The sequence below is a fragment of the Melospiza georgiana genome, chromosome 13, assembly GCF_028018845.1.
Source record: "Melospiza georgiana isolate bMelGeo1 chromosome 13, bMelGeo1.pri, whole genome shotgun sequence".
In the NCBI taxonomy this organism is placed as follows: domain Eukaryota; kingdom Metazoa; phylum Chordata; class Aves; order Passeriformes; family Passerellidae; genus Melospiza; species Melospiza georgiana.
In genome coordinates, this window is record NC_080442.1 from 7,677,162 (window position 1) to 7,703,762 (window position 26,601).

The 26,601-nt window shown below is 45.6% G+C and overlaps 1 protein-coding gene across 1 annotated transcript in view; it reads left to right on the top strand.

Annotated features, from left to right (window-relative positions):
- Nucleotides 1-2,410: 2,410 nt before the first annotated feature.
- Nucleotides 2,411-26,601, top strand: part of RFX7 (regulatory factor X7) — a 48,911-nt gene continuing 24,720 nt past the window's right edge. Inside the window, exons 1-2 of the mRNA XM_058033863.1 lie at nucleotides 2,411-2,464; nucleotides 23,802-23,835. The gene's annotated coding sequence lies outside the window, so the exon portion shown is untranslated. The remainder of the gene's footprint in view (nucleotides 2,465-23,801; nucleotides 23,836-26,601) is intronic.

Consider the following 26,601-nt stretch of genomic DNA (forward strand, 5'->3'; position numbering starts at 1 on the left):
TCTGGCTCACTTGTTTAATCTCTGTGCCAGTTTAATATCATTCTGCCCTAAAACACCTGGTGTAATTTCAGGGTGGCACTGGTTGCCTTTGGGTGCCAGCCTGGCATGGTATTGCAGATTTTGCATAAGAGAAGTGACTCTTTTTTGTTTTTTTGGGTCACATGATGCCCATACAGCTGTAAATAAACATGATTAAAAGGACATGTCTGGGACCTAAATGAATGAGGAACTAAATAATAAAGTTGTCTTTCAGCTGCTGGCTTAGACTGAAGGCAACGCTGAAATGATGTGTATTTTTTAGAATTTATTGTAATGGTCTGTGCTCCTGCAAACATGATGCACATCTGTTGAACCTTATTCTGAGGTGTAGGGCCATCAGTTTCAATCTGGGACAGTATATTGGTGTTGGCCAGAATGATTTTATGGCTTGGATCCCTGTGGGTTAAATTCTGATCAGGCAGATGTGGCTGAGTCCAACAAAAGATCTCAACAGAAGCAACCCTGGCTGCGTTGATACAGTTGTTATTAAGTGGAAATTGCCACAAAACTAAAAAATATCACCAAGGACATCACCCTTGTCTTCCTGTGCCAGTTTACCTGCATACTGATGTAGTTGTCTTGCAAAAAGCATAGCAGTTAGGATTTAAAATTGATTACTTTTCTGTTTACTTCTGATTTAAAATTTACTCTTTTTTCCCTTATTTTTAAATGACCTTCAGAAATGTTCAATTATCATTAAAAACATTTTTAATTAGAGGCAGAAACAAGAAAGCTTAGGTTTTTTGATTCTGATGAAAGGTTTTTTAAGGGGAAGATCACCATCATTGTCATAGCCATTAATGTTCTGATTTTGGAGCAGTGGAGACGTAAGCAAATATTTATTTTTGAAAGGCCTTTGCTTCAGTTGATGACAAAATGCTCATCTCCTAAATTTAGCAATGCTGTGTCTCCATGTGTATATTTATATTATTAGTCACCTTTAAGCCCACATTTTCTGTGATCAGCACAAGCTAGGGAGTCACTGCATCCTTGTGTCAGAGAGGGTACCTGCATGTCCATGCCCCTGCCAAGTGGGCTGAGTGTGCCAGTTGTGAATTGCAGTGGGAACAGACCAGAGCTGGAGTGGCTGGGAAAAGAGGGGTAACAGGGGGGCAGCTTGAGCAGGCTTTGTTACCTTAACCCTCGAGGGAAGAGAAACAATAACCATGGAATATCCACAGTTGGAAGGGACCCACATGGGTCACCGAGTCCAACTCCTAATAATGACTTTAATAATGGTCACCTTGTATCATCGTCCTTAAATTTAGGTATTTACCTGTCCACTATCCCAGGCTGTGCAGTTCCTCTGCCTTTTTTCATTAAAAGCCGTGACCCATAGGAGCAGAAATATGGCTTGTGCCTGTAGCTCAGAGAAAGCAGTTGTGGTAGCTGCTCAATTGAAATTTTGGGAAAATGTTTTCGCAGAAAGGTTGTGGGTAAAAGCCGCTGGGACTAATGGCAGCCCGGCCCCGTTTATGTCTGGGGGACACGCACAGGAAGCCTGAGGGCGAGCAGTGGCCCGGCCTAGCGCCGCCCGTGCCGGTGTCTGGCTTCCTGAGCGCCATGTGAGCACGGCGGCACTTGTTATTTTGTTACGAGCCGCGGCGGAGGGCGGGCCGGGCGCGGGGGCTGCGGGGCGCACCCGGCCGCGGTGCCGCAGCTGATGTAATGCTGCTGCCGCCGCAGCGCCTTCACGTGTCTGCGGCGCGCCCGGCCAGCGGGGCAGCAGCGTGTGCCGCACGGTGTGTGCGCCGTGACACACGGGGACACACACGCACGCACTCACACACGTGTTACTGGCGCCGCCGGGCCGCTCCGGGCGCACCCCGCCCCCGCCCCACCGCGCCGGGGGTCCCGCGGCTGACGGAGGGGCCGCCCCCCGGCTCGGGCTGCGCTCGCCGCCCCCGGCCCCAGTCGCGGCCCCGGCCCCGGCCCCCTCCCCGGCGGCGGCGGCGGCGGCGCGGGGCGGCCCGTGTGTCGGGCACGCCGAGCCTGCGCACTCGGCGGCCGGGCGGGCACGGCGGCCGCGGGGCGAGGAGCGGCGCGGGGCGGGCCGGGCCGGGCCAGGTGCTGCTGCGGGGCGGGGGAGCGCGGAGCGACCCTGCGCGGGGGCGGCGGGGGCCGGGCGCCATGCGCCGAGCCGCGGGCCGGGCTCGCCATCCTGCGGCGTAGCGGCGGGACGGGTTCCGCCCGTGATGTCCCCCGGGCAGCGGGGGAAGGCGACTCACTCGAGCGCTGCGGCAGAGGCCTAGTGCGGCCAGCGCTGCTCGCGTCCCATGGCCGAGGAGCAGCAGCCGGAGGGGGGGCAGCCGCCGCGGCGGCTCGCCGGCACCCCCGCGCCCGGCGGGGCCCTGCCGGCCCTGGTGCCGGGGCTGCAGGGCGGCGAGGCCAGCGCGCTGCAGCACAAGATTCGCAGCTCCATCTGGTAAGGGCCGGGCCCCGGGCCGGGGGAGCGGGGGAAGGGCCGGGGGGCTGCGCGGGCGCGGGGGGGGCGCGGCCCCTTTGTGCGGGCAGCGCGGAGCACACGCGTGTTGGCGGGCGGGGGTCGCGGGCGGGCCGTGCCCGCGGCCAGTGCCGGTGCCGCACGGGCAGGACCAGCCCCGTGTGCGGGCGGGCGGCGGCGCTGCCCGGCTGCGGTGGGCGGTGGGCTCGGGTCACCTGCCGCAGGCGCTGCTGCAGCCCCGCGCATCTTGCGCGGCCCGCGGCGCCCCGGCCGTGCTCGTAGCGCGCACATGAGCGCCCAGCACGGCGCTGGTGCAGCGGGGGATGCGGAGCTGGGCACGAAGGGTGCGATTGTCCAGCCTCCCGTAAACCTCTGCTCTTCTGAGGTCCCACTCAGGCAGTTCAGATGTAGTTGTGGCTGGAGCTTACGATGATTTTCAAGTTTCTGCATAGGAATTCAGGTTATTTTTTGTTGATTTTTTCCCCTAAAAATTCAATTTCTAAGTAAACCAGCATTTTATTTGAGGATTTTATGTCTATTGGGGGAACGAGGTGAACCTAGTTTAGGTTGGTGCAAATAGAACACTTTGTTGTTCTTATTTTTTTGTTTGTTTTTTTTTTAGTATCTGCAAGAGGCTGTCACCTGCAGCATTTGTATTTTATGTACGTTTTTAAAAGCTGCTTTTGGCTGAGGACACTGGTAAAGAGTACTGAAAGTTGGGAGTTGTAAATACAGGTTACTCATGTAATGTTTTCCTTTATATACACGCACACACCATGTGTATTTTATACATAAACTCATCCCAATAAACACATACTGATCAAGCTTGCATATTACGTCATATTACAGTTAGATTGTGTGGTTTGAATGGATGTCTCTAGAAAATAAAGAGCATCTAAATATAATTTTGCCTTCAGATTTTTTTATTGTATGGCATATTGAAATAGCTTTTATTATTAGGATGGTGGTTATTTTGTTTTTATGTATTTAAACAGTGCATAATAGTTCATTCTCCTTCATCCACACATGCTACCTTTTGTTTTGGTCTTCTGCAATGTGACCTAGAGAAGGAATATGATCTGCAGAATTTTCTGTCTTTTTGGATCATAAAATCTTCACACCCTCCTAATTTATTATGGTATTTAGTGATGGTCTTTTCATGTTTGCTTCCCTTTGCATGATCGTGCTGTTTGGAAATGAGCCTCGGAGAGCATGTTTACATTGCATTCAGATTAAGAGGTATCATGTCCAAGTTGAAGACAAAATGGCTACTAAGTAAAACCTCTGCTTTTATTGTGGCTTTTCATTTTCAAGGAAAAACAGCACGTATGTTAGCTTCTGAAATGAAAGCTTCTTGTTTGATTAAGGTGAAGTTGGTGAATAGCCCAGCCCATGTTTGGTACAAAGGAATGAAGTGTTTGCCCGGGGTCAGTGGCTTGCCTGGTGCCAAGTGCGTGTGGCCGGCAGAGGTTTCCCAGCACCTTGCAGCCCTGTCCCCTGGTACTTCCCAGGCGCTCCTCACCTTCACAGTGTTCCTCCTGGCTACCTGCTTCTGCACGGGCTTCAACTTCCCTGCTGCTCTCAGGCAGCATCCGTTCCCTGCAGGTTGTGCTCTTGAAATGCAGTATTTGAAGATAAGGTTATTTTTCATAAGAAAACCTTTTCTTTTGATATTTTTAAATCTTACATTTCTCTGTTGTGATCAAGCAGTCTTCCTTTAAGGTTGGAGTTTAATGTGGATTTGCATCTTCCTGGACTTGTGGTGGTTGTTTGGGTGCAGCAGGGATGAGGAGCACTGCCAGGGGTGTTGTGCACCCCAATAAACAGTGGAAAGTCTCCTTCTGAACTGGCAGCAAACTGGGGCTTGCTCTCTGTTCAGTGGGTGCTGGTAATGGATAAACAGCAGCAGAGGTTGTGGAAGGCCAGGGTGGAAATGGCAGTGCACTGCTGTTAACAGAATGAGGTGTAATGTGCACAGCAGAGCTTCTACTCTTTTCTCCTTCCCTCCTCTTCCTCCCCTCTCCCTTGCCGTGCAGTTGCATGTGCTGGCAGGTTGGTGCATTCAGTTCCCCCTTTGCTTCCCAGCAGGTTTAGCACATCCAGCTCAGTGCTCTTCTCTGTTGTGTTCCCCCCACCTCCTTTTTTCCTACACGTGTTTGTACATAGTGGATGGAGGCTTTTAGTTGGTTGTGTTTGTTACAGGTTTTGTTTGGTTGGTTGGGTTTTTAAAAGGTTTCAGTCTTCAGATTGTATTGTCAGTGAAAATAGTATAGCAAAATATAGCAGCTACGTAAATACTGGACTTGAGGATCACAAACAAGTCTGTGCTTGTCCCTCCACTTCACAGACTAATATAAATATAGAGACTGATGCAGGCCACGAGTGGGACAATGAGCTATTAATTATCTCAACTCGCACTTATTTTATTCTGTTTATTAAATTAAAATGTAGTTTGACAAAAACATATTAAATAATTGCGTACTGTACATGTGGAGTCCCTTAAATTGAAACAATAGTTTAAGCCCTGCTGGTTACATTTGCAGGCATGGTTAGTATAGATACTGAAGACTTAAAAATATGCTTTTTTAGGTGTCCAGTCTGTTGGTGTTTGGGGTTTTTTTCTTGGTGTGTTTTTGGCATATAAGGTGACCACTAGTTTGAGCTGAGGAGGGGAAGATAAGAGTGACTTAGCTGTGCTTAAAAACAAATCAGGAAGTATTCATTTGCATTACAACATCGTAGACAGGTATTTAAGTGCTGTTTGGTTACACTGATTGAAGCTCATCACCGTCTATGTGATGCCCCCATGCAGCAGAGCGGTGTCTGGTTTTGTTCCCTGCTGTGTGTGAGGTGCTGAGGCGGTTGGATGTGTTCTTACGGTGTGGGTGAAGCGGGCAGAAATAACACTGGATGTCTTTTCCCATTGACGGATTAGAAGTCTAGACAGAGAGAACTCGTCTTTGGGAGCCCAGCCTGGCTGATTAGTGTCAGCATCGGCGGGTTTGTAAATTGCCCTGGTCTTCGCTGGACACTGGGCCTTAATCTGCCTGTTTTTATTTCTCTTTAGATTGGTTAAAGCTTTCATATTTATTAATAGCTTTTTGTCCAGACGTTGGAGCCCGAGGCGGGAAAACCTCCCTAGTCAGCTGTCTGAGCATATAGACTAATGGGATTTCACTTATTTCTTTGGGTGACGGTACTGTATTACCAAATGTGTGTTGTTTGTATATGATGTTTCTGTACCCAAACATATGGTGGTGAAGACAGAGTCTACTCAGTATCACGTTGACTTGCCAAGGAATATCTTACTGAAGACAGCCAGTGAAGTAGGGATGTAAAAGCAGCGTGGCATGAGGATTGAGATGCAGAGATGGCCAAGGGAGGATGGTGTCAGCTGAGAGTCTATCATTGCTGGCATAAAAGAAAAAGATGAACAGTTTTAGGCAATTTAATCCCTTTGCTCACTGTAACAATCCAAAATCCGGTAGCTGTGAACACTGAAGGAGCAGACAGGTTTGTTTTCTTGTGCACTGTTGCAAATAACTGGTGATGGTTCTGCAATGAGCACTTGTTTACCCTTGTAAATAGTAATCTGGTGCTTGCATCTGTGCATGGGTTGGCCCCGGCTTCTTTCACCTTCCTGCATCTCAGCTTTTTTTGTCCTAAAGGCATCTGTTAGGATTTGAATATAGCAATTCTGCTTGAGAGATTAATTTCTCTCCTTCTCTGCCCCAGTGTCTCATGTGTAAACCAAGCTGAGGACCAGGCAGTGTGGAGTGGCAGACACAAGGTAATGCATTTGCAGCCATTTCAGCCTGGACATGGCTGTGGGTTTCTCACCCACAATTTTTGTCCTCCAATAGCTCTTCTAGCTACAAGTTGTATTGGAAAACCACATGAGTGAGTCTGGGCAGTGCTGAAATTGTGTCCTAATGCCCAGTTGTCTCATGCTGAAGAAGGAGTAGGAGGTGAATTGTGCCCTTGTTACTTTTGGACTCTTGTTATTGTGTTAGAAAACCAGATTAATACCAATGGGTTCTAATATTTGGAAGGCTCCTTTCTTTTTTATGACTTAAAACATTCCTGCTCCCTCCTGCAGTTGCATGCATCACTCCTCATTAGGCATTGTCAGCAAGCGTGGCTTGTCACTTAGCTGTTGGCAGAGCAAATGTTCTGCAACTTGGGAAATGCCATTGAGGTTTTTCATAATAGGAATTGCTACTTATTTGTATAGTTAGGTCAACAAAAAATTGATTGACTTGATATTTTTAATAAAAATTAATAATTATTGATTTGATATTTTTAATAAAAAGCCTGGCAATGAAGAGGGAAACTTGGGGGGTATGTGTTTCAGGCTTTTAGCAAATGCAAGTGGATATACCTTTTTGGTAGTTTTCTTTTGCAGTTGAAATGTCTGTATGTATTTTTTTAAAACAAGTATTTCTTGAGTCAGGTTGGATTAATGTGTAAACCAATCCATCTGCATTTTCTCTCTTTCTTGTAGCTTGAGAGAGGGAGACAGGAAGTAAGAGAAAAAAAACCCTACTATAACTTTCAGTATTTTGTTAAGTAGCCTGTTAAAACTGGGAGAACTTCAAATTTCCTCTGATTACAGAGCACTTGTGGTTATTTTGTGCCCCCAGCCCAAAATGCAGTGGCCATCATTCCCTCCTTCATCCTAATTAATTCTTTGTTGGAGGTGGGAAACACAGGTTATCATTCTTCAGTTACAGATTACTGACTTCTGTGAGGAAAATCAAATAATTGCCATTGACAGGTGTACAGGCTGCACTTATTTAATTTAATCTATGCAACATCAGAAGTGTGTTGTTTACCTGCTTTTAAAAAGTACCTTGAGCCCCTTAGCTGAGAGATGATGGGAGTGTAAAACTGCAAAGATTTCTTGTCACTGACTCAGTTTTCTGTGCCTTCTTGGTTCCAGTGATTCCAGGTGTTGGTAAGGTTTGCCTGTCCTGAATGTGTTTCCTGATACGGTGTATAAGCAGTCAAATACATTGGAAAAAATTGAACTGTGGACCATATTTTAGAGTAATTCCTGGTGGTTTCAGGGAAGGTCACCCCTCCTTGGGCAAAGCATTTAGCATCTTGTCATTCTCCTTCACACTCTGCTTCCCCAAATGGATAGGAACAGAAAGTGGAATTTGTTTCATTTCACTCCACCTGGTTCTGTATAAGTTCCCATGTAGTTATTGTGGAGGAAAAAATGGCATTTCTGAGGTGAGGGCTAACTCCTAGGAAAGATGTTTCCATAAAACAATCCATCCCATCCCTTCATGTGCCGAATTCTCTGACTGCAAACAAATTTCAGTCCAGGGTGTGGTGCAGAACTCATGAATTAGGCAAAATAAATCCTACACCGTTTGTCCCTTGGCTTCTCCTGGAGATGGCCTCCATGGGTTGTTCAGAGAGCTTCCACTCCTCTGCACAAGGGCCAGGTGCACCCTTTATCTGTCACTACACATTCCTGTGTGTGGGGAATGTGGGGAAGCCCCCCAGGGCAGGGTTCAGGAGCTCTGGCTGTCCTGCTGCAGTGCATCCCTGGGCAGTCAGCGCTGCCAGTGGCGTGGCAGGAGGAGCAGCTTCCCAGAACGGGGCACGGCCACCACTGTGGGGAGATTCTAGGTCAGCAGGTGTGGAGGCCAATTTGGTCTGCAGGCGTTTTTACAAGGTTAGAAAATAAACCTGAGTAAAATGAATGGTGACCTTTATGTAACCTTTGGAGAGCAGAGCTGAGGTTTTATTGAATATCCTGGCTCTGAGTTGGAGGGAATAGCTTTGCAGAAAAAAGGTCTTTATAAACCTGCTTTTAGGAAGAGTGGATTTTTTGCTCTTGTTTGTGGGTTTTGTTTGTCTTTGCTGCTTGAAACAATAGAATCTAAAACACTATATGGGAGGAAAGCACTATTCAAGTAATAAAAGATTTGGATAAGTTTTACTGTTGTTCATTTGGAATTCATTGGAGTGCCTGCAATTGTTGACTTCACAGCATCAAACATACGCAATTCCTTGTTTCATAAACATTTTACTTTCCACTGCAGGAGTTTCTTCACTGAAGCAAGTCAGATGGTGTGACATTGTGGTTCAGTGCAGCAGTTCTAATGAGTCCTTAATAAGCACAGAATTGCAGGGTTGTCCTCCCAGGCCTCTGTAGCTGGGTTGTTTGCCATTTAGGAGAGTTCTGTGTTATTTACATGTGTCTGTATGCCACTGGCAAGTAGGAATCCAAATCTCTACCTGGAAAGAATACTTGGAACCTCCCCCTAAAAGTTTCTGGATAGTGTATAAATTAATCAGAGAAAGTCATTTAATTGAGTGAGATGGCAAGTACTGCTCAGGTTGGGGTGATCAGACTTATACTGAAGCACTGATAAGTCTTTTAATTAATTGGAGCTTGGGGTGGTTTTGTTAGTCTTTTCTGTGTGTTAGTGTAGTTTTGAGAGCAGGGGTTGAGCTTAATGTTTTTATACAGATCCCATAAGTTATGTATGTTGCCTTCTCTTGTTACTCTACTCAGCTGCTTGCCAAACAGAAGTATTTGGAGAAGGGCCAGAGCTGCAAAATTCAGATCAGGATCCAAATTTGGATTTTTGGTTTAAGCCTTTCTAATATCTAATATTACAAAACCTTATCTATAAATAAGGAGCTCTTTATTTTTAAACTGTGGCCACGAGGACAGGGAGGTAGCTTCCTCTCCCTCTGGAGCAGTCCAGGTAGAATGCTGGACTGTGTGTTACAAAGCTGTCAGCAGATGATTCAAAAGGTAAATTGAATAGGTGAAAAAGCAATGAGTGCACTGTCACCCAGAGAGAGCCTGAGCAAAAGGCCAGCACAAATTGGTGCTTTCAAGCCAGTGAGAAGAATCCCCTAAATCTAAAAATTCTGGAAGTGGTGGGATGTTTTGTGGTGTTTTATTAGATCTTTGGGAATTTTGAGGGTTTGTTTTGTTTTGTTCTAAGTGCAGTTAGCCACTATCTCAATTTTAATGCTTTCTTGATTTAATGGAAAAAGGATTATCTCTCACCAAGTAGGATGCTTGTTATCAGCTGCTGTGCCATCAACAGGCTTTCAGTAAGCTGCCCAGTGTTTTGTGTTGTTGAACATTTAGTCATTAAGACAGTGAAAAAAAAAAAATTCAAAACTTCCCAAATATTTTCCTTGTGGCTTCTTTTAAATTGTTTGTGGTTGCTGTGGTGGCACTGTACCTGTCAGAGGGTGGGGAGGCCGGGTGTTGCTGCAGGGATGGGGATGGGGGTGGCTCTGGCTGGTGGCACCTGCACCCGGTGAGGGGCATTGTCCTCACGGCTGTGAGAGCAGCTGTGAGGGCAGCACCTGCTGCTCCAGGCCAGGACGTGTGTCCAGGGGTGTACCTGTGTTCCTCCACTGCCATGAGTCCCACTCTGCTTTTCCCTGGAGCTGCCTGGGAGTGCTGTCTCTTACCCATTGGCAGGTACTTCAAGTTTGGGAAGAAAATCTTGTTCCTGGGGAGAACTTGTTTATTAAATGAGGCATATTTGTATCTCTCTCGAGAGGAAGTTTGTGGTTAAATGTCAAGGTCCATGATGGATGGCTGTCCTTTCTGATGGATGGCCTCACAGGCATGCAGGCCAGCTGTATTTCTCAGTCAGAAATTCCTAAGTGCCATTATAAGGTTGTTGGGACACCTGTGGGTGAAAAAGATTGCACTGGACAGTAGAAATTACAGTTTGTGGCTTTGCATATAAAGCAGTGGATTGTACTGTTTTTAAAGTGGTCAGCAGCACAAACTGTTGGAACTTTTCCTCAGTATGAACGAGGTTGCCTTGTAAGTATCAACACAAGCACCCTTTAGACAAACAAAAATTAGTGTGTAAGAAAAATGTGCTGGACAATAGGATGGGCAGTTTGTTCTCCTGTGTTTGCCTTGGGTCCTTCTTGCCCTTGTTCAGAAATCCCTTGAAAATACCTGGAGTAGTCTTTGTGACTTCAGTGGAAATATTCCTGGGAGCCTTCTCCCTTCCTCTTCAGAACCACTGTTACATTCAAATACAGACTGGAAAGGCAGTTACTTAGTGCCACAAGTGGTAACTCTTTGAAGGCCTCTAAATTGAAAAGCTTTAACATTTATTTAATTTTTTTTGTGGATGGAATTTTAGTCTTGTTTTTTAATCTGCTCTGAAAAAATGTGACAGCTCCTTCTTTCAGAACCATGTTAGTTTTATTGCTAGTTCAGTGGAGGAAAGCACTGTGAGGCTTGGGTGCTTGTTAAATCAGGAGGAGAATTCTGCAGGGGGATTCTGGATGCTGTGTGAATGTGGTGTCTGGAAGCAGTCTGAAATTGAAACTCAAGGTGTCTGCTGCAGGGCTGGACATCCCTGGCAGCAGCAGCTTGTTGTGTGGGCAGCAGTTTCCTGGGAAGAGCACACAGGGGCCCTGCCCAGGGGAGCACCCTGTGCTCATCGTGCTTGGCATCATCGCTCCCAGCTGGGTTCGGGTGCTTTCTGCAAGGTCCTGATTGCTCTGTGCTCCTTGTGCTGCTTCTGTGGAACCTGGGAGCTGTGGGTGAGGCGCCTGTGAGGCCAGCCAGCCCTTGGTGAAAGCTGCAGCTCCTTCTGCTCTGATGGGACTGTCTGAAGAAAAGGCTAAAAATAATTTTGAACTGTTTTTGTGGGAGTCAGGCTGTGCCACATAACTTTTTATCCAAGCTCTGACAAAGTGTGACAAAATTCCTTTCATTAAGGGTGTATAAAAATGTGGTCAATTTTCTTTATGATTTGATTTTCTTTCTGTATTAAGCCTTTTGGCATGATAAATGATGAGGGCTTACAGTTGCTATTAGTGGCCATATAAACTAAATTAATTAGTTGGTATTTAAAAGACAGTCAAGTTACTCACTGGCAGTAATTGGAAGCTGCACCTGGAACCACATTTTGCTGAAGAGCTAAGCCTGCTTTTGTCTCCAGGAGCCTGCTCTACAGCATTACCTTCATTATGCTTGATTCCAGTGGTATAGTTCAAGTCACTGACTCCTAAAAAGTTGAGAAATTAAATGGCAGCTGAGGGAAAAGTATTTACCTATTCCTTTCAACAAGTGAGTGAAATAGGAAAGGTAGATACAGTTTTAAAATGCATGAGATATCCCTGGATAAGGATACTTTGAGCATAATTTGTTAGTTGTTGCACGATAGCTTGCTGAATCAAATAAAATGTTTGGAAATACCAGTGGTTTGTGTGTGTTTAATTACACTGGACAAAGGTTTTTCTAAATGCAGTTTATAGTGAATCTTCAGTTAAAAATTAATCTTCAGCATCATTTTATTGTGCAAAAAAAAAGCTGAAATGCTGACCCTTAATATTTGGTAACCTGTATAATTAAGTCTGTGATCCATGAAGTTATCCAGACACCTCTCCCTTATTGGTTACTTCTGAGTAGAAGCCAGGTGTCTGATTACCCTGTAGATCTGTGCCTGAATATATTCTGAGTAGTCAGTTTTTGGTTAATAGCTGCTAAAAAAATCGTAATAGTCTTGAGCTGTGAGGCTAAGAATAAACATGAAACCAAATACTTTGTTTTGTTTAGTACCAGCGAGTTTAGGCAGTCCCCACTTGGCTTTCATGGAACCAATCTGCATGGACTTCATCTTGCTAGCAGCTTCCTTCTCTTGGAGGGGGGAGGAATGCGGGTTCATATATCACTGTGGTTTGTACAGTCAAGTTGGTGACACTTGTAACTTAAATAAAAAACCCAGTTCAGCTCCTGTGTGCCATGGTTCTGTGTGTGGAAGCCCCTCTGTGAACACTCAGTCACCCATGTATGCCCCGGGATGCTGCTGGTGAGCAGCTCCAGCTCTTCAGGGTGAAAATAATTGCAGTGGGTGAGTGTTTGCAGTGCAGGACTAATAATTGTTATTTGTCACTTCACAGTGATTCTTGTCACTTTAGTAAAGTTTTTAGTTATTGCTGAGTACCTTAAGTAGCAGCAGCTCTGTGGTAAGGGTAGGCTTTGAGGCCCAGTGTAGGATCTGGAGATAGCTCGAGTGTGTTGTATTCTCCTGGAATTTGTCAAAATCAGGAAGGTGAGTTGCAGTTTTGGCTTGATCAGTTCAGCTCCTGAGCAAAGGAGTGGCAAAGCAGCATACAGTTCACTGTGAAAATTGAAATCAAACTGTGTTACTAATCAGGAAAGGACATTTTCATTCTCGTAATGTGAACATCTGCTCTCCCGCTGCAATGTTTACGCATGGTGTGAATCACAGGAATGAAAATCCAGACTGATCAATTCTGCAGTGCTCTCAAACAATGTCTGCTTCTGGAAGGACCCCTCAGACAAGTTATTGTGGGTACCATTAGCATGAGACTTTTGCAGAAGCATAATTGTTAGATGCTGCAAATGTGTGGTAGCCTGCAGGTGAATGACAACACTGTTACCCTGGTGAGTACTTGTGTAGAACTGTCTGAAATATAATTCTGTGCTGTCGTGATTTTTTGGAAAGTCAGAAATTTAGTGCAGCTTTTCTGAAATCTGATCTAGTTTTAATCAAGCACAGCCTTTTCTGGTTTTGACTCTTTACTAAGTAATTTGTGGTGTAACTGTGCAGCTCCCTGGGATGTTTAGAATATACATGCTATGAATAATGAATCCATGCAGGTGTTCTGTAAATTGTCTGAATAGGGTGCTAAACTCAGCCTATGTGGCTGTGGCTTCAGTACTTTCTACTAGCACAGGTCACGTGCCCTCTGCTGCATTTGCAAAAGAAAACCATGACAATATGAAGACTTCTGAAATAAGTATCAAAATGCTTATGGATGATGCTGTGTCTGCAAAGCAGGTGTTTTACTTGAGAAGAAGATGGCTAAGTTAGGTTTTTGGGTCCTGTCCCCCTCATTGCCTGTAGAAGTAGGATGGTGAGGCAACAAACTGGCTGCACACATTGTTCCCTGTTCTGAGGGCAGAGAACTGAATCCTAAAGTTGTGGGGTATTCAGTGCTGGTCAGATGGCAGGGAAGGAGGCAGTGTGTGGGGTGGAGTGCTTGGTGTTGGCCTGCCCCACATTGCAGGTTCTGAGAGCTGCCCTGGAGCTCTGTGCTCTGCTCTGGAGCTGGGCTGGCCTGATGGGGGCAGCCCCAGAGCTGCAGACATGATCCAGGTGGGAGCAGCCAGTCCTGCCCTGCAGGGCCATGTAAGGCACCTGTTGGACAGAGTTAATTTCCACCTAGGAATGCGGTTGTGTTTAAACTCCTTTTCATAAAACCCTTAAGAATTGGAGTAGCATGTGTTTGTAACTCTTCCTACTAAAGATCCTGGTTTAGGGTTTAAAACCATTTTAAAAAATGCCACATAGATTATTTTTTCTACCCCCAGAAGCAGAGTATGGAAAGCTGATGAGTTATTCTGCTGTAGCATTCAGTGAACTGACCTTTGAGATAGGCAAGAGTCTTCTGGCTACTTGCAGCTCTTTATTTGCAGAGAGCTTCTGTGTCTAGAGTGGGTGGAAGCTGATGAGCAGAGGTGAGTGAGAAGTGCCTCAGTGCAGGTGCAAGGCTGAAGGATGGATGCCTGAAAGAACCTGGGGAAGCTGAACAAGGGGGAGTCCTCTGAGGTGGGAGGCTGTATGGTCACCATCAGGCAGCAGTGCCATGTTCATCCTGTATGTGTTCAGCTCTAAATTTTCACCTGATGGTAAAGTCAAGGACAGGAGAGGGTTCTGGGATGTGCCAGTGAGCAACATGGCACAGGTTGGAGAGAAGTTGCCTTTCCTATGGCAGTGGAGCCGTGCCCATCTAGCAGGAAAGGAGTGAGTGACCCTTTTAGTAGGCAGATGCTTGGAAGAGTGCATGTAGATACTCAGGGCATTACTCAGCACAGGGAAACCTAAGAGGTTGCAAGAATTGCATTCCATGGGAGTCAGCAATTGGGTACAGGTTCCTCAAGTGGAAAAAAGGGTGCAGAGGAGCTGTGTGGTGGGCAGCCATGAGAGGAAAGGGAGCAAGGAGAAGGAGGAATGCATGTGTGCAAAAATCAGGGCAGAAGCAGGGGTAATAGGATGTTGCCAGTAGCCTTGGGAGGAGAGGGCTGGATAAAAGCTGAATTTGTTTGCAAAAAGACAGGCTGATACCTTTGGGGGGAGCTGTTCAATGTGGAGGGGAGAGAGGGATGTCTGTGGCATGGAGGAGGAACAAAGAGTGTGCTAGGGAACCCTGCAGGATAAGCTGGGCCTCCTCAGTGCAGTGTTTGTGCAAGGCCTTGGGCAGCCCTTGGATTGCTCCTCTGCTTCCCAGTGTGTGCCAGGCCCAGGGGGCAGCGAGATGGCAGCGCCTTGGGAAGGCATTTCCAGGCTGGCAGTGGGACACCTGCAGCTGTTGGCCCTGCAGGGCTTGGGGAGGGGATGGCTGCTGTGTGCACTGGGGCTGGCTTTCGTGTGGGGCTCTGCAGGGCAGGGGGTCTCATCTGCTCCCTCAGGATAAAGCCCTAGAAGAGCTTGGATGGGACTGGGTTGTGGCACTGCAAACCAGATGACAGCCCCTGGGTATCAAATTAGTAGGGAAATAAAGAGGGACAACCAGTAGCAGCAAATCTCTTCTGTTAAGAGAATGTAACCAGGATAGCTGTGGGTCTTGAAAACTTTGAAGGAAATAATGTGAAATAAAGAAGAAGAAACCCAGTTGTTATGAGCAGGCTTAAATCTGCCATTGAGGCACCTGTGCCAGCACTGGGAAACACGTGTGGTGGGAAAGCCTTGCTGCAGAGCTGCTGACACGGGAGCTGTTCTGCTGGGTTCAGCTCAGCTCTGAGCCATGTGCAGTAAACACAGCACTGTGCAGATTTGTACATTCTGGGTGTCTGTTACATGGAAGCAGTGTAGAACTCTTCCTATTTTCTCACATGGATGTTATTTTACTTTGCCATCAGCTGTCTGTAGCCACCATTTCCCAAGGGAAAGGCAGCAGAGGACCAGGTCTGTGACCTGTGGCAGGCAGGCTGTGATGCACAGCAGGGAGCTGCCTTCCTCCTCCTCCTCAGCTAGTTGGCTCTGCAGGCATGGAAGAGAAACAATTTTGTGCACATGTTTTATAGATGCACTGAATTTCCTGTTTGGTTTTTAAGTTCTGCTGAGGAGTGTCACCCCCTTAGTTTCACTAGGCATCCTCTCTTGGAGCCATGTGGGACAAAGGCTGGAGGAAAATCCCAGTGTCTCATAGTTGGCTTTCCAGTGCCTTAAGTAATAGTGTTGTGATGGGGCTTCTGATGACCTCAGCTGAAAACAGCACAGCAGATCTCTTAGCTATCTATAGGTTGGATTGTGAAGCAACCAAAGGTTGATTTGTTTTTTCTTAATTAGTTTCAAAACCCAGCAGTTTTCATTGTGGAATATGTGAGTTGCAATGGATGATTTGCTCTGTAGCCACAACCTGCAGGTCCGGTGACTGTTTCCATCTTTATGCTTTCAGTGGGACATTCATGAGGTGAAATTTCTACTGAAATAATCTTTTTTTATTCTGCTTTTTTGAGATTGTAGATTGTTAGTAATAAATACAGGAAGCATCTCCTCTGAAGTCATATTATCTTCCTACATCCTGTACAGAGGGCACTGCATCCTTGGAACAGAATCTCCTGCCTGAATGTAACAATATGCACTGATTTTAATTCAGAGCAGTGCTGAAAGAACCAGGGTGAGAACTGTGTAAAAGCATTTTCTTTGTCTCTTCTCAGAGTTCATTACACTAACTTATGGCAATATACTGAATTTAAATAAATGTAAAAAAAACTCCAACCCCAGGAACTTAAAAGACTGTCTTGTTGGAATAGAGCACCTGGCAGTGTGTGGTTGTTGCAAGTTCTTCCCAGTTATTTTAAGAATAGTGGAACAAGCCTTTAGCATTGAATACAACCAGATTTCTTCAGAGAGCTGAAGAGATGTTTATAGACCTGTGTTTCAGACATAGGTATTCTGATGTCTGCTGGCTAATTATTTCTTGGCAGTTCATTACAATGGGCTACATTTGAGACTTGGGCATTTCATTAGCAGCCTCATCTTCCTTCTTTGTTCGGCTGTTTGTATAGTTGGCTTTATTTATACTCATAAAATGATCATAGTGTCAGAAATGGTGAAGGGATTAAATTTTTATTCTCTATGAGCTATTTTAACTGCATTTATTTTAGTAACAAGTGTTGAAGTCACCTGTTTGACACACTTTAGCGCCTGCATTAACTTTTGTGCTGAACCATTATGTTTTTCAGCACTGTGATATAGCATTGCTCCTTATGCCTGATGGAAAACTGGTTTAGCTTATTCTCTCTGGTGGAGATGGGTTAGGTTACAGGGAGGATGAAGTAGTTGCAGCTCATCCTTCTTGTTGCACTGTTTTATTGGCTTGCTGAGCGTTTGCCTCCTGATTTTGCTGAGAAGGGTGCTTTGCCTGGGATTGAGGAGGAATCTGCTTTCAGACCGAAAGAGACAATATTTACCAGCTGGTGAATTCTGGCTTTGTTTACTTTTGGAGGCCTGAGAGTTGGACACTTTTCTGCATTTCCTCTATTTTTATGCTTCAGGGAAATAGCGATACTTCATATGTTTTTAGGATGCAGTTGTGGTCCTTGTGGCTTTAATATGGAATAAAAATATATCTGCATTTGAATCCTGAAAGACCTAATTTGTCTTGTATTAAGTGTTTTGCCGCTGTTTGCCTGTGTTTGTGGGAGGCTCGAGCAAGTGCCTGGCGTCTGGGGCAGACCCTGGCATCTCCCGGGGGAGGGAGCAGTGCAGGCAGGGACAGAGCCCCTAGGTGGCATCAGAAGCCGCCTGATTTTGGCTGCTGCACGCCCGGGGGTGCGAGGTGAGGCCGGGAGGGGTTCCTGGCCCTGGGGTGCCGGGCCGTGCTGGGGCTGCTTCCCTTTCCCGGTGCCCTGTGCTGCAGCTCGTACGGCATTAGCTGAGCAGTATGGATAGTCGTCATTTTGCTAATTCAAACAAGTTTCAACCTCGTGCAGCTCTGCTTTCTAAATATTTAATTGAAATGCTTTTACAGCCATTTTACTTCTTTATCACAGTGAGCCAAGCCAGACAATGTAACATGGCATATGTTAAGATGTTAATTGAGTAGCAGCACACATAGGCGGCTGTTTCATAATTTTCTCCTTAGATGATCCTTGGCTCCAGTTTAACATTTCTTTGTGCTTCTGAGTGGAAGGTTATATAAAGATATATTTAGAGCTGTTAGTCTAAGAAAGAGAAGCATTAATTCAGTAAGATTAAGAATTAAGGGCTGATTGCTGCAGGCACTGCTGGGACACAGTGCTTGTCGTGGTAAGGATGTGATAATAGTACCTTTCTGATAGTACCACTTACTGTAATGGGCTTGGTAATCCTTTTATTGAGTGGTTCCTCACAGCACACAGAGTAAATAGAGAATTTTTTTTTTTTAATGTCACCTGATGTCATCAGAGTAGTGGAATTCTGACTGAATCTTTCCAAAAGGGTATGTGGTCAGTTTAATAATGACCCTCCCTATTTTAGCAAGGTTTCAGAAAGATGACTTTGCCCAAACTGTCGCTGTTGGTACTTTGTAGTGGACTCTGTCTTGTTTTCCTTGGGAGCTGAAGTGTGTTTTTGCAAGAGGGAAAGGGGCAGCAGGACACAGCACAGGAGGAGGAGTTGTGGGTGCTGTCAACACCCAAATGCCTCCTGTGCCTGGGAGACACAAGCCTGGCAGTGCTGCTCATGTGCTCCTGTTCCTTGCAGAGAACCCCCGTGCCCTTTGCTAAGCAGTTTGACAAACAACCTGCAGGGATGGTATGGGGGAACAGCTGATGCAGTGGGAAATGGAGGCTTTTCAGATCACAGTAATTTCTGAAAGGAGGTGTGGCCAAGACGCTCCTTCGGCAGACAGCTCGAAGTGTTGTCTTGGGTATTCTTCTCTTGTGGAAGGTTTGTTTTCAGGTATGAGTAAAATGCCAGGGCAGCAGTGTCACCACGCACTGTCAGGGTTCTGTGCACTGCCTGTGAGCCACTCAGAGCTGTCCTGTGGCCTGAACAGTCCCTGGTGTGTTTTTGGTTTCTCTGTTTTTCCAAAGGACGTTTACTTTATAACTTTGTAAACATTTTCTCTCTCAGATGGCTGAGAGGGTGGTTTGCAGTCTGAGGTGAATAACTAGGTAACTGTGCCCCTGGTAAGTAACTGCATAGTGGGGTTTTCCATTTTAGTTGCAACTTTTTGCTGTAAGTCCTGCATGTTGGGTAATAATGTAACTTAATACTCTAGTACTGGAAACTGGGACCCTGCAGAGGGGAGCCCTTGCTGTCTGGTCAGGAGTACAGCCCTGCCTTCCTGATGTAAGGTTCAGTTATGAGCAGTGGTGGAAAGTGGTTTCTTTTCATCAATTGCATTATGGTTTGGCAGAAATTAATGTTTTCTCTAGGCTGTCCAGTAAGTGCCAAGCACAGGGAACGCAGCTATACAGAGGCTGGTTTTGGGAGGTTTCAGTTCATGCAAATATTTGCAGTCTTGGGCTGAATGGGATACAGAGTATCTGTGGCAATTACACAGAATGCACCAAACTTTTGATGAAAAAAATCACTCTGGGCTTCCCACGTGTCACCACCTACTCAAACCATTATAAAATTCTGCACAACAAATTGTAGCTCCACTTGTCTGCTGAGTTTGGTTGAACTGGCTCTGTGGTTGACATCCTCCTCCATTTGAGGGATGAGTCCTCTGCCAGTGCCTGAATGGTGAGAGCCATGTCCTGTGTGATTTTGGGGCTGGGAGGTTTCCCCTGACGGACAGAACAGCGATGTCCTGGAGGTGCTGCTGTCCCCCCTCTGCCAGGCACCCAGCCCAGGAGCCCCTGTGGCAGTGCCAGGCTCTGGACGTGTGTCCCAGGAGAGGAGCTGTGCTGCAGGGGGTGTTCTCTGTGCTCCCACAGTGTTGGTCCTGCTGCTGCCTTCCATGGGGGCTGGATGCTCTCAGCTGCAAAGCTGCTGAGGGTTAGTTCAGTGCTGTGCAGGCTTTGGGAAGGCTCAGGGTTACCCAGGCAGTGGCTGATAAATTCAAGGGCTTTCTTATATTTCTCCCAGCCACCTCCCTTTTTCTGGTCTCACAGACATAAGGATTCTCTTATCCCTAGTGGGTATATGGCTTCTCTTATTTGCAACATTAAGGAGGTACTCGTGCTCAGAGCAACTGAATTCTGCCACTTCTGCTAATACAATAGTCCCATATTGCTCAGTACAATTCAGCTGCCTCTTCCTGAAAGTAAAGTGTTGCTTAATTAGAGGAAGGTTAGCAGCATCTGGTTTTATGCCACTTAGAAAAAAGAATTGCATCTCCTTGCCTTATTCTTGTGCTTTTTTCCCCTCTCTCTCCCTCAGAGCAAAGTTAACTCAGCTGCTCACCTGGGAAGAGAACACACTCCTCGTTCTGCCCATGCCAAGTCAGGGCTGTTCTGAGCAAAAATACATAAATAGGTCAGGGAAAACAGAAATGCATACTTTGGCAGAAGACAAGAGCAGTTTGAGGAAATACTTTCATCTGATTTCTCCCAATCTCATTCTCCCAAAGATAATTTCAGGAGTTTATCTTCAGCCTTTAGAAGCTTCAATCACTACAGCCTTTGAAACTTACCTTCAAGAATCCTTCAGAGGTCTTGGCCCTTCCTGTAAGGCTTTTTGCTGCAGACCCAAAACAGCCAACACATGGTTCTGGGAAGTTGTAGGGTCTGGGGTTCTCCATGAGAGAATCCACAGCAGCTTTTGCAGGGAGCTGCCCTGTGCTGCTTCTCCAAGCACAGCCTAAGAAACCTCCTTTTCTCTGCTGTTTTATTAATTAGTAGAAGCTGGGTGCGTGTTTTGAGTGGCTGGTGGGTAGGTGGCCAGAAATGGCCAGGTTGATCTGCGCTGGTGCTGTTCAGAGCAGAGCTGACATTTTTGAGGAGCATTGCTGTAGACAGTACAACAGGGTCCCTCTTGAGTCACTTGTGTGCCTTAACTTTGAAACAATCAGTAGGATGGCACCCGCTGAATAAATGCCTCCTTGGTGGTTGGGATAGTGTCTGTATTTTTGATTGGAGAGGAGCACACACAAGGTTTTGATATAAAGTTTTATGTTCCATGGTTCTTGTGTTGGGTCATTGGGCACAAGCTGGAAAATCCAAGGCAGCTGTAAAAGCAGCCACATTTGTTGTTGCTCACAAGAGAGAGCTACCCCCAGAATCACCAATCTTGTCCTGGATAAAACTGCATGAAGTAGCCTGAATTAATTTTTGGATCAAGTAAGTGAATTAGTTTAACTTGAGGGAGACTGCCATCCTGAAGAGCTGTGAAAGAGAGAGTAACACCAGCTGTGCTGCTGGGTGGGGTGAATCACAGTGAGCCTCCAGGAGGGGCAGTGCTGGCTCTGGGCTTTAGGTGCACTTTTTGAGTTTCCAATGGGCTTAGGTTCCAAACAGATTCAAATGGTTATTTTCATTAGAAAGAACATAATTCCTGCTGCTCTCCTGCAGCTGCTCATGGGTAGCAAAAATATGTGGGTAATGGCCTCCAGATGTTAGAAATGGCTCTATGTAGGGCCAGATTCAGGCTGGTTGTTTAGGTTTTTGGTTGCAGGCACTGTAATTGCAGTAGTAATTAGGTAAGGGATGCATTTGACAGGGACAGAAGCAGACTGACTTACTTGTAAATGAAACTTCAGCTTTCAAAACATGTATATCCTGCTAGAGAAGAAGTGGGGCAAAATAAATGAAGGTGGCAGGTGTAGCTGGGATGTCTGTCCCTTTGCCACCTTTGTCACTTGTCCTTCTATCTCCTGATGTGCTGGGGATGTATCCTGCAGTGTCACCAAATGGAGTGTGTCTGTGCAGTGCTCGGGTCCATGGGAAGGTCACTCCCAGTACTGTCCCAGCCAAAGGGCTCATTCCTCAGGGTTGCCACTGCTGGACTGGGATTGCCTCTGCTAGAAGGGAAATAAGCATTTTTGTTGTTAGGCTCAAGCTTTATAAAATGAAGCAGCATTTACCTGTGATCTGGTTAGGAAGAAAAAACCTCAGTTTACCACTAACAAATTTTAAAAATGTCCTCCCAGTACACTCAAGAGTGTTGAGCAGGAGATGGAAAAATCGTTTATCAAATAGGGATCACACTTACCCCTGCTGAAGCAGTGGGACCTTTGCCTTTTAAAATGTCACAACATCTGCTTGCAGATTGGAGGACATGAACTTGAGTGTCCTTTTTGTGCCACCAGTTTACAAAAAGGAAACACAGTGAACTCTATTTCCTGGCCCTGTTATTGCTCCTCTGCTGCAGCTTCTCAGCGCTGTTGGTTGGTGCTGTAGGAGCAGAGGTCACAACTGGAAGAGCCTGAACTAAATTTGAGAGTTTACATTTCCTGACTCAGACTGATACTTGGAGATAAAAGGACAGCTCTAGGTATCTCCTGCCCAGCTGCCTCCTGGCAACTTGCCTCTTTCTCTTTGCAAGAAGAAGATGTTAATGCAGACGGGCATGCTGATGCTCAGGTTGGCAGGAGGGAAGCTGTGCTGGCTGCAGTGTGCTGTCCTGAAAAGCCCAGTGCATGGTGTTGTCTGTAGAGGCTGTGTTTGGGCTGTTTCCTGTGTCTGTACCCTGCATCCCTTGCCCTCTCTGCACCCTTTCTGCATAAGCTGCCATGTGGAGCCATACAGGAGGTTTGGGTACAGGAATGGGTACAGGTGCCTGATTCCTGTTGCCTGCTGCTCTGTAGGAGAGGCTGGTTGGTCTGTAGCAGCACAGGGACTGTGAGACCTTGCTCAGGGTTGGAGCAGTGGTGGAGCCCAGGGTGGAGAAGTGCTGCTGGAGCAGCTGTGTCCCCATCAATTTGCTCAGCTTTGGGTCAGGTGCACTGGCAACATGCAGCAGGTGTCCATGCTTGGTGTCCTTTGACTTTCTGGTAAGATGGTGATTTTTGATGAGTGAGATGACATTTAGGTTCCCTTCTTCAGTTGCTGCAGTGTATGTGAGCATCTTTCCCGAGGCAAGGCAAAGCTTCCATATTACCGTCCTAAGCAGTCCCTGTTCTTTAGAATCCCCAGCAGCTCTGCTCCATCTCCTTGGTGTGCCTGTCTGCCCACCTGGTGGCTTCTCCTACACAAAGTCAGATGAAGTGGATGTCTGCTGATGGATCTGTTTCAGTGAACTTGACAAATGTTCTTACCTGCTGAAAGCTTTTACTGTATTCTGTCACTGTGACCTGAGTGGTTCCTGTATAGGAAGAGGCATCAGTGTCAGCAGCCTCTACTAAACAGATTTTTAGACTGTCTTGTTTCAAAGTGGAAGTGGTGTAACAAGCAGGGCAACCAAGCTCCTCCCTCTGGGCATCTGATGGAACAGCAGATGCTGGTTCCTATCACCACCAGACACCAGAGCCATTTCTTTTGCTTGTTTCTTACTTAGAGTTTTAGGAGGTCCATCCGCTGCCTGACTTAGTCTAGCTTTTTTAGCATCTGTACAAAAGTAAAATAGCTTCCATGAGATGCTGTGTTGTTTAAGGAGATTGAATTATGTTTTATTTTACTAGGAAAATAATTGCTCTCTGAACTCAAAAAGTAATTGATGCTTGTTCAGTACATGCTCAGGCTAGGGTTTTCTGTATGGGAAACCTGCTCCTCTCCAGAGCAGTGATAAAATACCTTTAACTAATGCTGTCAGAGGAAGCATGTGGAGTGCAGCACCCTTAGAAACACAAGAGCTGCCCATGGGTGTGTTTAGAGGCAGTATAATAAGTTCCATACTGTTTGCCCGCCTTGGCACATGCACTGAGGTCATTCCTGGCATATTTCTATTCAATCCCCACCCACTGCAGTCTTAATAAGCCAGCTGGGAGGTAGAGAGACTAACTTGGAAAACTCCAGAGCTGCGAGTGGAATAACAGCTGTGTGCCTTGTAGCAGCTCTTTGGAAAGCTAGAAATGCATGCCTTGAAGTGGTGGGATTTACTGAAGCATGGGGAGAAGGGGATGTTAATTGTGTTTACAGATAAACAAGTCAAATGCATTTGGATTGTGTAAGAGCTACAATAAAAGTAGTGACATCCACTGCAGCTTGGGATAATAGTTGCAATGGCATTTCATTTTAAAAAATGGAGTTCTTATTTAGAAGAGCAAGCAGCAAGAATTCTAGCAAGCAGTTAAATTTGGATGACTTTCTACAGAAAAATTCCATAGACTAGCAGGATATTTCAAGTAAGATATAAAGCCTGTAGTGCAGTGGTAGAAATTCTAATGTGTAATGTTTTTGTCATTGATTTTAGACTAATTCAGTATTTCTCTTTTCTCTGTCTTCCCTCACATCTAGCAAAACTGTACAATCTAAAGTGGACTGCATTTTGGTAAGTACAACTCCAGCATGCTTTTCAATATTTAATGAGCTGCAGGACCAAAATAGATGGCTCTGGAGACTGACAGCTGTTATGAAGCCTTTCCTTAGCAGTATTTGAAGGTACTACCACTAAATGTGATCAGAATTATTTACCATCTCAGGTACCTTCCCAGAAATGTGCAACACTGCAGGTCCTGTTAGCTCTGCTGTGCTGCTTAGGGCTGAGAGATCGTTTTTTGGAGCGGGAAGGGCCCTTGAATTGCAAAATCTTCATCTGTGCATTAAAATAACAGGATCTAGGCAGTGATAAGAGATTATTTTTGGGAAGCACTAGTTCAGAAAGAGGTTTTATTTGTTTTTAGTAGTGAGCTGGTTTCAAGCTTTTTTAAATCAGTCTTGAGTTCATCAATCTTAGGACTGGAAGGGATTGCTTATCCTGACTTGCTACCTTCAGCACTTCATCCAGAAGTACCAGGGGATAAGACAAAAAAGTGTCATAGGCAGCCATCTGGATCCTATCAAATAGTATGGCTGAGCTAACAGAGAGTACTCATCCAGGTCACATTATCAAAGGCTAATTTAGGTGGTACTGAATATTCTTGCCATAAAATGTTTCAATTTATTGTTGTATAAGATTTAAAGCTTTACTGTGTTCCAAACAAACTTTGGACCCCATTTAACCTCTGTTTAAAAGTTCTTGGATGTACCCAGTGGGAATAGGGATGCAGAATGTAATTTTTGTCCCCTTTGTTCCTTATAGACATTTGTGAACACCAAACAGGTGCCTTAAGATCTTAATTTTGTATGTGAGTCTTCAGAGGTAAAAGGACAGATTGCAAAACTGCATTTGTAAAACTCTTTTAACACCAGGTATTTCTGTAGGAAAAAAACTGGGGGTAGGTGTTTCTAAGTAGCATTGGAGAGGGAGTAAATAAGTAGGAGGCTTACCAGTCATCTACTTTTGGCAGTCTGTTTTAAGAAAATTGAATTGTTCTAGGACTATTTTTGCATTAAATTCTGCAGATTTATGGACCTTGTGTACTGAAGTAGGGATTATCAGTTTGTATTGAGGGTATTGGGTAGGTCTCATGCATTGGATTGGCAGAGAAGTCTTGGACACAAAGCAGTCTCCATGGTTTGCCCTGGAATGGAGCAGCAGTGTCCTGATGGTCTAATTTTCTGTTCCAGATGCCTCCTTGTCTGTCCTGCTGATGAGTTCAGAGGAGTTGTGTCAACAGTGGAAAAGCCACTCTAGGTTAGCAAAGGTAGATCTAATGCTGTTCAGGTTTTAAAAAGAAAAATCCAAGATCAGAATAGCTTGAGAAAATCAAAATTTAGCTGAGTTCTGGCAAAATTGTTTCAGTGGTTTTAAGTGCTTTGGAAAGCTGTGAGCTGCAAGAGAGAATCTAAATGCATGTTGGACTTGGCTGTGGAGCTCTGAATCCCCCCTTTGGTAGCACCAGTCACAGCCCCATGTGCAGAGCAGCACACAAGTGTTCTGGGCTGCCAGGTTCCCACAGCTCAGCAGGGAGAGCTCTAGGAAGGAGCAGAGGGGATGGAATAGCCTGGGGTGGGGTCACTCACAGCAGAGGGCTGTGCAAAGCACCGAGACTGCAGCTGCTCAAACAAGAGTCCAGAGTTAGCTGCCTGCAGCTTGTTACACTGCACCCCTCACATCCCCACACACTGTCACTTTCTGGGAGATCATAAGAAAATCATTGTGTGCTGTGCAATCCAAAAAAGATAATTAGCAAGAATTGTGGTGTAAACAGTCATTAAAAATTCATTATAACAGCTTTTTAACTGTAGTAAACATGTCTAGCAGTAGATTCTCTTATGATTTCACTTGTTATATTTGTAGCCACATATGAAGTGAACTTTTGAACCCGATTTTTAAAACTGTTTGCTCCATATAACCACTCAGCAAGAAGGCCATTTCTTTCCTCAGTGCTCTGAAAAGAGGTCAGTGCTGATTGATGGGAAGCAGAGCTGCTGTGGGGTGTGCTGAGGCAGTGTCCGTCGGTCCTGTGGCACCAAAGGTGCCACTTGTCTCTTGGGCCCATCAGGAGACAGGCAGAAGCTCCAGGAAGCCTTGGCAGCTGTGCTTGGCCACTGTCAGAACAAAGCTGCCATGTGTTTTTAGGGCTTGTTTGGAGTGTTTAGCCCGTGAAATATGTTCCTGCTTCTGCTCAGATAAAGCATATCAAATGTATTTATTAGCTGCTTTCTAGAATTAAAAAGGTGTTCTTAGTATTAGTTATTTTCTGTCTTGGTGATATTTCCAACAAACCAACTGACCTAGAGTAATTCACCTTTGCTTTTTGTTTGTCTATTCTTAGAATGGGGAGATGATTGCTTGACTACTTTGCTACTTTGCTATTTTTAGTCTGGTTGTTAAATAATAGATATTTGTTCTGCTGAAGTATGACAAATTTTAGGGCCTTTCTGCCAGTAGGTGCAGGTTACATTGCCATTGGCACAGCCTTTTTCACTTTGATTACAGTTCTCTATAAATACTCAAAATGTGGAAAGAAATATTAAGAGCAGTCCATGCTCTCTAAAACAGTATCTTGCATAAAGCTTGCAGAGTTCCCCTGGCCTTCAGCTCCCCTTATCCAAACTTGAGGACAGAAATAACCTATAATTCTGCTTTCCTTATGGAAATTTGGAATAGATCAAATTGGAATGACACTGTGTACATTACAGAAGTAGCAGCTCTTCTGATTGTTCTTACTATATTCTTCTTCTGTCCTATTTCAAGTTTGGCCTGACTAGG